Here is a 10,799-nt window from a genome sequence, read left to right on the forward strand (position 1 = left end):
CATGTTAACGGGGCAACAGAAGAGGACAAACTGCCGATCCTAACAGAGAAACTTCTGTTTGATAAGTAGGATTTAAACCATTTCAACACAGTACCACGAATGCCGACCATCTCTAGGCGCGACAAAAGAATACTGTGGTCAATAGTGTCAAATGCTGCTGTTAGATCTAGTAGTACCAGAACAACAGGACATTTAGCGTCAACAGCGAGGGCGATATCGTTGTGAACCTTCAACAGGGCAGACTCTGTGCTGTGTCTTGACCTAAAACCACACCATGTACAAATATGAGGACTTTGCTAAATCTTATTCAGCATACAAAATGTAACGATCTTAAAGGTATAATAATCTCTCTTGACGCTGAGAAGGCCTTCGATCGTGTCGAATGGCCTTACTTGTTCCTAACTCTTCAAAATTTGGGCTGGGAACAAATTTTGTAGAGCTAGTGAAATTATTATACCATTCTCCAAAAGCCAGTGTACTGGTCAATGGTGCTAAATCCTCTGAGTTCTCTCTGGGCAGGTCAACCCGACAGGGCGACCCTATCTCACCTTTAATTTTCGCCTTAGCAGTAGAACCCTTGGCTGAGGCTATCAGATCTCACAATAGTATTAAAGGACTCAAAATGAATAATAAAACTTTTAAGATCGCACTTTATGCGGATGACATTCTGTTATTTGTCTCTGACCCTGAGGTATCGATACCTAAATTGATGACAACAATTAAAAACTTCTCGATATTTAGTGGTTATAAAATCAATTTCAGTAAGTCAGTTGCGCTCCCACTTGGTTATGGAAAGGACCCTCCATCTTTAATTGACTTTCCATTTTCCTGGTCCATTTCGGGATTCTCCTATCTGGGAATAAGTATTTCTTCATGTATTGACACAATTTTGAAATCTAATTTTCAGGATGTTTTCAAGAAAATTCAGAATGATCTTATTAGATGGACAGACTTACCAATATCGTGGATTGGCCGAATTAATTTGTTAAAAATGAATGTTTTCCCTAGAATTTTATTTCCCTTACAAATGCTACCGATATACTTATCAAAGAAAAGAGTTTCAGAAATTGAAAAGGTTTTTTCTACTTTCATTTGGAAAGGTAAAACACCAAGATTGAAGAGGGCTCTACTAAAATTGCCAAAGGAAAGAGGAGGTTTGACTTTTCCTGACATTAGGATGTATAATTGGGCCTGTCATGGACGAATTATTCGGGAATGGATTCAGTCCTATTTAAATGGCGAAGATGACCCCTCAGAATCATGGTCATGCACCCCTTATAATCTTTTAGGTGAGGTTACAGCCCCAAAGATTGCACCTGACCTACGCCGTAATCCCATAGTTTACAATTTAATGAAGAGCTGGAGGGATATGGCTATGCACTTTGGGCAGAAAGGTTCTTTTTCATTCTTATCACCATTGGCTAATAATCGACAGTTTTCTCCTGGTGTTAAGAGTGCAGTCTTCCGGGACTGGTATGAATTGGGGGTACGTACCGTTAAAGACATTTTTAGTAAAGAGGGGACTCTGATGTCTTTTACTCAGCTGAAGGAAGCCTATGGCCTCCCTAACAATGCGTTTTTTGCCTATCTACAAGTTCGCCATTTTATTTGTTCTCATGTAAGAATTCAGACTGTAAATTGGCCTTTGCTTAACCCTATTGAGAGTTTTATGACTACCTTCAAATTGTCAAAGGGGTTTATTTCACATTGTTATGGTGTTCTACAAAAATATACAAAGGACAGTGTTGATGGTATATTCAGAAAATGGGAGGAAGATCTTGGCGTCTCCTACAATGAAAATGACTGGCTTAAATCTATTCGTGATATTCATACTGTGTTTATAAGTAATAACTTAAGAGAAATGCAATTCAAGATTTTTCACCGACAGCATAGAACACCCTATATTTTAAATAAAATAGATCCCGCTAGATCATCTTCATGTTTGAAATGTAAGCAGTCACCGGCTACATATTTGCATTGCTTTTGGTTATGTCCTAGAATATTCAAATTTTGGGTGTGCTTATCTCAGGAAATGAGTGCAATTCTGAGATGTAGACTTTGTCTAGATCCAGGCCAGTTTCTATTAGGACTGCCCACTAAAAAATTGTATCCACATCCTAAATTATTTAAAAAATTACTTGCTTTGGCCAGGAAGTGTATTCTGAAAAAGTGGATTATGGATAAACCTCCAACTGTCACAGATTGGTATAATGAAATCTTTAAAATTATGCCAATGGAAAGAATAGGTGCTAGACTGGCTGGAAAATATGATTTGTTTACTGACGTGTGGCAGCCCTTTATTGATTACTTGCCTGGAAATGTAAAAGAAACTGTCTTAAAAGGCTCAGGAACATTTGCTTAAGAGAGGGGCTTGTTGAATGTTAAATGATGCCCATATTGTTTAGTCTCTGCCCTATACATAATTATATATATATCTTCTTTTTTTTTTTTTTTTCTCTTCCTTTATCTCTTCTAAGGATGGCTTATGTGTATCTTCCCTGCTCAGTGTTTGTGTTGTTTGTTTATTTATATGTTTGAAAAAAATTAATAAAAAATATTATTATTTAAAACCAGACTGAAATTTCTCGAGAATAGAGTTATGATCTAGGAACACATGGAGCTGTGTAAAAACAACTTTCTCAAGAACCTTTGAAATAAAAGACAGATTAGATACTGGTCTAAAGTTAGATAAGATTCTAGAATCAAGCTGAGGCTTTTTTAGCAGAGGTCTGACAACAGTGTGCTTAAAAGCATCAGGGACACATCCAGAGTTGAGAGAAGTATTGATTAAGATAAAGAGGGAGGGCCCCACAATGTTAAAAACCTCCTTCAGCAGTTTGGTTGGAAAGATGTCTAAAGAGCAGCTGGTCGTCCTCATACCGTTTACAATGTCTGTGAGGGACAGAAGTGAGGCAGGCTCAAACTGATTGAACACTGCTGGGTATGAGCTCGTCAAATCAGACTGGTCTGGACAGTTGCCACTGCTGCACAGGGCTCTCACAGACTTCACTTTGTCCATGAAGAAGTGCAGAAAGTCCTCGCAGGTAGAAACAGTGGGATCTCTTAAAGATGATATATGAGGGCTCACCACAGAGCTGATGGTACTGAACAACACTCCAGGACAGTGAGCACTTGCAGAAATAATATTAGACAGGAATTGGGACTTTGCCTCCTTCACTGCCCTCTGGTACTGGGTGAGACTATCCCTCAGCATCTCCAGTGATACGTGTAGTTTGTCCTTTTTCCATCGTCGTTCGGCCTGGCGGCAGCGCTGTCTCAGGGCACGTGTAGAGTCATTCAACCAAGGGTCAGCTCTTGGTCTGGAGGACCGACACTTGAAGGGAGCTATTAAATCCAAGATGCTGGTGCAAGTGGAGTAGAAAGAAGACAACAGGCTATCTGGATTAATATTATCAGAAACAGGAAGCTCCATGTCTATGAAAGCAGCAGCAAATTCCCCTGCCGTTGAAGAGGTGATTATCCGATGGGAAGAGGCGGGGACAGGAGCCTTACAGACAGGTGGAGGGGTGAGAACATCAAAGATGACAATCGAATGATCAGAGATGGGCGTGTCTGATATTTCCACTATAGACACAGGCAAATCATGGGAAATTATCAAATCCAACATGTGCCCACCCTTGTGTGTGGGCCCATTCACAGACTGAGTTAGATCAAAAGATGATAGCAGGCTTTTGAAATCATCTACCTGCTGATTGAATGGGCAACAGACGTGTATGTTAAAATCTCCACAAATCAGGATATATTCATATTTGGGTGCAACTTCTGCTAAAAATTCAGAGAATTCCTGGATAAAAACCCTGTTGTATTTCGGAGGTCGATATACAACAGCACAAAAGATTGGAGAAACAAGGTCCAATATAAACAACTGCACTTCAAATGAGGAATAATTATATGCATGTAAATACTTGCATGCATAGTTATCCCTACAAACCGTGGCCACGCCCCCTCCAGTAGACGCCCGCGGGGTGCATAAAAAAGAGCAGCAAGGTGGGAGGAGCTCCGTAAAAAGACTGTTATCATCATGTTTTATCCAGGTTTCAGTCAACAAAAGGAAATCCAACCTGTGGCTCTTGAAGAAGTCCTTTAGGATGTAGGTCTTCTTTGAGAGAGACCTTGTGTTGAAGAGAGCAAAGCGCAGCGTGGATCGGCCTTTCTGCTCAGAACCAAGAGCAACGAGATGAAAGTTTTTCTGTACGGAGCCTCGCCGACAGACGCTGATGCGCCGCGGGCAAGGCCGGATTAACCATTAGGTCAACTGGGCAATTGCCCAGGGGCCCGAGACCTACAGGGGCACATGGCAGTAGCCGCATAACCAGAGCAGAGGCATAACTTACAGAGGGTTGGTGAGTTATGAAAACCCACGGGCCCTCTTTTGGCGAAATCCACTGCCGAGGATTTTTGTTTGTTTGTTTGTTTGTTTGTTTAAATCCGCGGCGGAATGAGCAGCAGCTGCTTCTCTCCAGCCAGAGGCGCCGCTACACACAGGGCCCAGAGCTGAAGGGGGCCCCGAGGGACGGCTGACATCAGTCAATTTCAATGACGAATTAAAGGCGCTACACTAGACGCTGCAACGACAGTGTGTCGAAAATCCCCCTCATGGGGCCCTTTCCGAGTGCTCAGCGGTTCGTTGCTGGTAGGGGGGCCCCGACAGACGGCGGATATCAGCGACACAACTTGAAATCCCCCGGATAATTTACAATGACACGTCTGGAACCTACCTGATGGGGCCCCACGACTACCCGGCTTGCATCAACGTGATGCTTTACATGCAGTCAATATTCAGCATTCAGTAGTACGACGCCATGACTGCATTTGCACTTCATGCCAGGTGTGCTGTTTGCATGTTCAACCTTATTTTACAAAGACACCACAGAGGAAGAAGGGCCTCTGAAGAGCAGCCTCTCTCTGCATGTTGTGAGAAAAAGCCGGCAGGACGTGGTGACGTGTTCAATGAGGCGATGCAGCGTTTTTTTCAGTAAAAGAGAAGAAGTGAACTTGTTCCTCTTGTAATCAGGTTGAACCGATAAAAAGTGGTTGTAAACGATAATGGTCCACATATCACGGGCTTTATGTTTGCAGTTATGAGCATTTCCCATACATTTATTAAGTCGTGATTAGATTCTTCTCCTTCTTCTTCTTCTTCTTCTTCTTCTTATTATTATTATTATTATTTACTGCAAAATTGCACTTAAGAAACGTGGACATGTAAAAATAAATGTCGCTCTTAGAATTCTGAACTCGTCCTTTTTCTTGTTGTGAGAACGACTGTTTATATTGTGTCATGAAAATGCTTTGAGCATTTTCAGGCAAATTGCTGATTATTTCCGATTTTATCTTTTTTTTTGTCCATGAAATGTGACTGCAATGAAATAATTAAAGCAAAAAGTTTTGCACTGCTTTCAGCATCACTGTCCCTGTTATTTGGCCTCCTTTATATGTTTACCCAAATCCAAGATTTTCACAAGTACGGTATTTGTTTTCAAAGTGGTTGCTTTCTTTTAGTCAAAAAGTGGGTTAACTTTCTATGCAACCGGAGGGCTCATAGATCAGCTTAGACCAGGGTACTTGCTCCTGTTCTAACTCTAAATGTGTGCTTTGGGGGCAATAAGTAATTTTGGATTTTGTAGGCGTCAGAATCTTAGCTTAGAGGGGGCACTTTGAAAGAACTTGCGCAGGGGCACGTCGGGGTCTTAATCTGGCTCTGGCCGCTCAGCAGCTGAGTTGTCCATAATCCACGGCGGAGACAGGTGACCGGAGCCACCGGACCTCCGAGGAGCGCCGCACGGTGAGACCAAGGTATCTGGGAGGGATCCGCGTGACAGGGTTGCACGCTGAAGACCGCGCCAGGTAAGTCCTTAGGCGAACAAGCTCACCACCTCTTCTGCCCTGCTTTCTGCTGCGGCGTTTGTGTGGCAGCGGTGCGGGTAGGCGCTGCAGATAGTGAGGCAGAGACGCCAAGAATGGCGGTAGCGTCTTTGACTGATCACTACAGCCAGAGATCGCGGATTTTGTCACGGAATCACGAATATCCAGAAGGGTCTGGCGATCATACAACAGTCGTGGTGATGTTCAATAAAAACAGTTAGCAACAGCAGTAAAGTTAAAATACTGCGCAGAGGTAGACGGCCAGCCGGATACAGTGGCGCCATCTTGGATCATAACTGGAACTTAACTAAACTAACTAAACTAAACTAAACTAAACTAAGCTAAGCTAAGCTAAGCTAAGCTAAACTCAACTCAACTCAACTCAACCCAACTCAACTAAACTAAATTAAACTAAACTAAATTAAACTAAACTATCTAAACTATACTAACTAAATACTAGTTTAAATACTAAACTATCCACAAAGCTGCCCTAGGAGCTAGAATGCTGTGGGAAGTACGGAGCACTGAGCCCTGTCCTCTAATGTCTGAATGTTATTCCCTTTAGTCCGTTCATTGCTTTTCACCTGCTGTCCCCTTCGAGGGGGAGTCTTCTCCAGTTTCAGTTGCTGACTCCACTATTACGAGGGCCTACGAACAAGCTCCGTCCGGACCGGGAGGACACTCCTGTCGGTGCTGCCCGCGGAGTGGCTTCGGTTCTACTTCTGGGATCCGTGGTTCTTGTGCTGGACCGTCCAACGGACTGTCCTCAACATAGTCCTAGGCTTTACTTCTTATTGTCTCATGCTAGCTGCTGCCAAAGCTGTCCGTCCCTGGGAGAGGGATCCCTCCATACTGTGGTTCTCCCCAAGATTTCTTCTTCTCCCACTGGGTTTCTGGAGTTTTTGCTTGCCGGATGTGAGGGTCTGAGGCGGTGGTTGCTTCGTTTTGCCTCCTTACTGTGAATTTGACATATTACCATTATGCTTATTCACTTTTTTAATTTTTACCAACCAATGTAACATCTTGAAGCCTCTGAGGCAACTGTTGTTGTGATACTGGGCTAATAAGAAATACATTGATTGATTGATTGATTGATTGAGCCGCTTTAGAAACTATATACTGATCTTGTCACCTTCAACATTCTCCACCAAACCAACATAGTTATAGGAACTGGATTTTTTTACCTGCAAGCTTCACAATAAAGTCACCAGCAGACAGATCCTTGTCACCATCATCATTATCATCATTGTCACTATGGACATCATCGGCTGTGGTTTCGTGGGGAGAGCAGTGGTCTTACAATTGGGAAGTTGTTAATTCGACTCCTGTCTCCCTCATGTCGCAACTCCCAGCTATGATTAAAAGAGCACCACTGCCTTTTGGTCATCACGGGAGTGACAAAGGCTGAGGTAGACCCCCCGATAGTAAAATCCAGAGTGGAGCCCCGTGTTGCGGCACCCTCCGGCAACTCCTTTGGCCAAGCTGGTACCAAGGAGCCTGTCCCTTCTGCTGGATCCTGCCAGCGAGGCTGAGAAGGGGATCGGTCGACTCCGCCATAAACTTTGCCCCGGCTTGTCCATGATCTCTCTCCAGATCGACAGAGCTTGTCGTCATCGATAAATCGATGGACTGCCGAAGACTCGTTTGGCAGCTGCTGTTCTCTCATAGCCTGGCTCTGTTACTTCTCCTATTTTTTTTTAATTTATTTATCTTTTTATGGTCATCCTGCAGATCTTCATCTCCTTTCCAACCTGATGTATGGTCTTCCCCTGTTGCATCTCTTTCACTGCTCTTTCCAACTGGAACCCTGTCTGTTTTCCTTTTGTATCTGCGACATGATGGATTTTGATCTGAAATTAAGAATGACTCATAGTTTTAGTGATCAAATGGAAGAATAAGATGTACAATAACAATGAAATACAATAAAGTAATATATAATAAATAATCATAAGTTGGGGGAAGTTGGCACAACTTAACCCCGGTCCTTTGGCACAAATTACCCCAGACCCACCATTTTGAAAAAAAAATGCCTCCCCCAGCTGTTCTGAGCTAGCATCATGTTAACTGTACAGACTCATGATGTAGCTTACGAAAGCAATAAAACATGTGAAATGTTTTCAAAGTTTTCTATAATTGTTCAAACACAGCAATCAAAAAACCTTAACCATGGAAATTTTACTTTGGAGGGCAAAAAAATATTTTTTGAACTTTAATGTGCTCACCTCTCCAGCCATGTGTCTCCATTCTTTGCAAGATGAGCGGAATGGACACCTCTTCAAAAATATGTGGTCACATGACCAACAACTGCTATGTTTTTCTAAATAATAGGGGTGGCACTACTTGCCCCTTGGCACAAATTACCCCACTCTCCCCTACAGCTGACATGAAGTATAAATTAAAAACAATCAAACATGAAGCTTCTTTCAGCAGCAGCCACTGGAACAGGAAGCGTGGAGGAGAGTGTAGCCCACATTCTGGAGTGAAGCAGCAGATGATCCAGGAGAGGATTTAGAAACTTCAGCAGGGCCTCTTAAAAGAGTCTGTGACTCCACTGAGTATCTAAGAATAAAAACATAAGATTCCAAGAATAAAATGAAATAATATAAAAAATAAAAACACCAAACAGAGATACACGTATGATGCTCACTATAGAAAGCATGTATAGCATACATTACATTTGTTTCTGATTTGCAGATTCGATGTCCAGTTTGTCATTACAGTGAAATGCTGAGCAGCACAATGTAAAGCAGCAGTAAACTGCAGTATTCAGGTTATAATACTGATCTGACTGAATGACAGCAGAGCTGATGTTCACAGCAGCGTTCCCTCTCATGTGGTACTGATTCAACATTAATGATGAGCCTCAACAACTAGGCTCACAACTATCAGATATGGGTGGAAAAGTGACTGTTACCAGCAGGTTAGCTGACCAGACGGCAATCAAAAAAACCCCAAAATAAATAATAATAACATAACACCTTCTGAAACGATCTCATCTAAATCTCTTGAGGACTGTAAGGCGGGAGAACCAGCAGTTTTCTACATGGTCTAAATTATGTTGCATAACAACAGGCCCCTCGACAAGACTGACTGGCATTAAAACAGTTAGCTAGCATGGTATTTACTGATTAGAGATTAGCAGCCATGTAGCTTAATCCAGGTTACCGTCGCATTCTGCAGCAGAGAAACCATTACATGTAACATTACCTCAGTCTTTCTTTCTGTTCTCCTCCTTTTCTTGTTTTTTCTTCCCTTGACACCAGACAGTTCTGGTCAATTTGTCATCATATCTTGATATTTTGATGGGGGACGTCCAGAAACGATCATGTGGCGAATCGGGGAGGGGACCTTTAGGGGAGGGGGGCAGCGGGGCGCAGACAACTCAGTGAATAATATTGTAGACTACTGTGATTATTTAATAGTCTTTGCTTATGTAGTACAACACTTGTAAAATAGTGAAAGTTACACCTTTTTTTAAATTTACCATTGGTGCTGCTGGTGCAGCGGCGCCCCCTGATGGATGCTCCTGAGCATTTGCCTGCCCATGCTACAGGCCGGCTCTGAACACAGATGATCGTCCTGAGAGACCAAAGCTGGGAGAATCCCAACATGTGGATCATGTGGATCATGTGGATGTGAAGGGATGAAGTGAATGTGGAATCCTCTTCAACCTGAAGGGTGGAGCTGCTGGAGGGACTGAGTGATGGAGCTGAGGCTGACGTTCATGTCTGGGTCTGAAATCTGGTCTGAAGCCCAGTTCACACTGGATCAGGATGACCTCAGGACTTCTGGTGGTTTATAATAATCTCATCTGTGTTTTTAGTCCCGTCTGAATGCACCATGTCTGTAATCAGGTAATAATCCCACCTCAAATTAAATCCAGATTTGACCAAACTGTCGTCCTCTGATGATACTGATGTGGCCCAGTGGGAAACATTTGTGGAAATTTAAGTATGTAAATGAATAGAAGTTTAAACATGGACTCAAAACAATGATTTAAATACGTATTTTCAGTTTATTTACAATAAAAGAACATGAGAACGGTTAAAGGCTTAAATGTATTTCATTTCATTTATTTTGCCAGTGGAGTGTTACGTCAGACTGATTCTTTCTGCAGAGGTGTTTGAGGTGCTGTGTTCACGTCCAGGTCGATCTGGTTCAGGTGTGAATGAAGCTCTGATGGCTGCTCTGTGGTCCAGCTGGCCGGCATGTTGTTCAGTGGTACAACATATATAACACCTCCGGAGGAGTTACAGTGTCGTTCCCAGTGTCATCGGCACAGTGTGAGGTTCGACTACAGGAATGAATGTCAGTCAGTTAATGACCACTGATCACAAAATAAGTTTAAAATAGCGACTAGAAAACAGAGAGAACAACAAACAGTTGACAGATGTTTCAGCCTCACTTTGAAATAAAAGAAAGGTTCTTTCTTTCTTTTCCAGTGATTTGGTTTCTCAATCCATTTTTAGATTTAAACCTTTCATTTGGTCTGAAATCTTCACTTTTCTCAACCCAGGTTTTAGTTGATGGAACCACCTCAGATAAAATATCTTTCAATACATCCACCGTTATTTCAACAGTGGTCAAAAAAATAAGAGAAATCACCTTCATTCCAGCCCCGGAGGAGGGAGTGGATACAACCTGCTGAAAGAGTCCCGCCCGAATGCGACGCTCCCCGGAAAAACAGCCAACGCACCCGAATACAAACAGGGACAATCTGATTGGTCAAAGCCAGCCGGCCTTCTATTGGCTGACGGGCGATACACCAAAAATCACAGCAGAGCAGAGATCTGTGAGCGCAAAGTTCCAAGAGAGCCAGAGGAGGAGTTTGAGTTTGAGCGCAGGAAATCTGAACGAGCAGCATCGTAAGCGAGCGCGAGGACACAGTCTGAGCTCTGAGAGACAGGATCCCG

The sequence above is a fragment of the Salarias fasciatus genome, chromosome 15, assembly GCF_902148845.1.
Source record: "Salarias fasciatus chromosome 15, fSalaFa1.1, whole genome shotgun sequence".
Lineage (NCBI taxonomy): Eukaryota > Metazoa > Chordata > Actinopteri > Blenniiformes > Blenniidae > Salarias > Salarias fasciatus.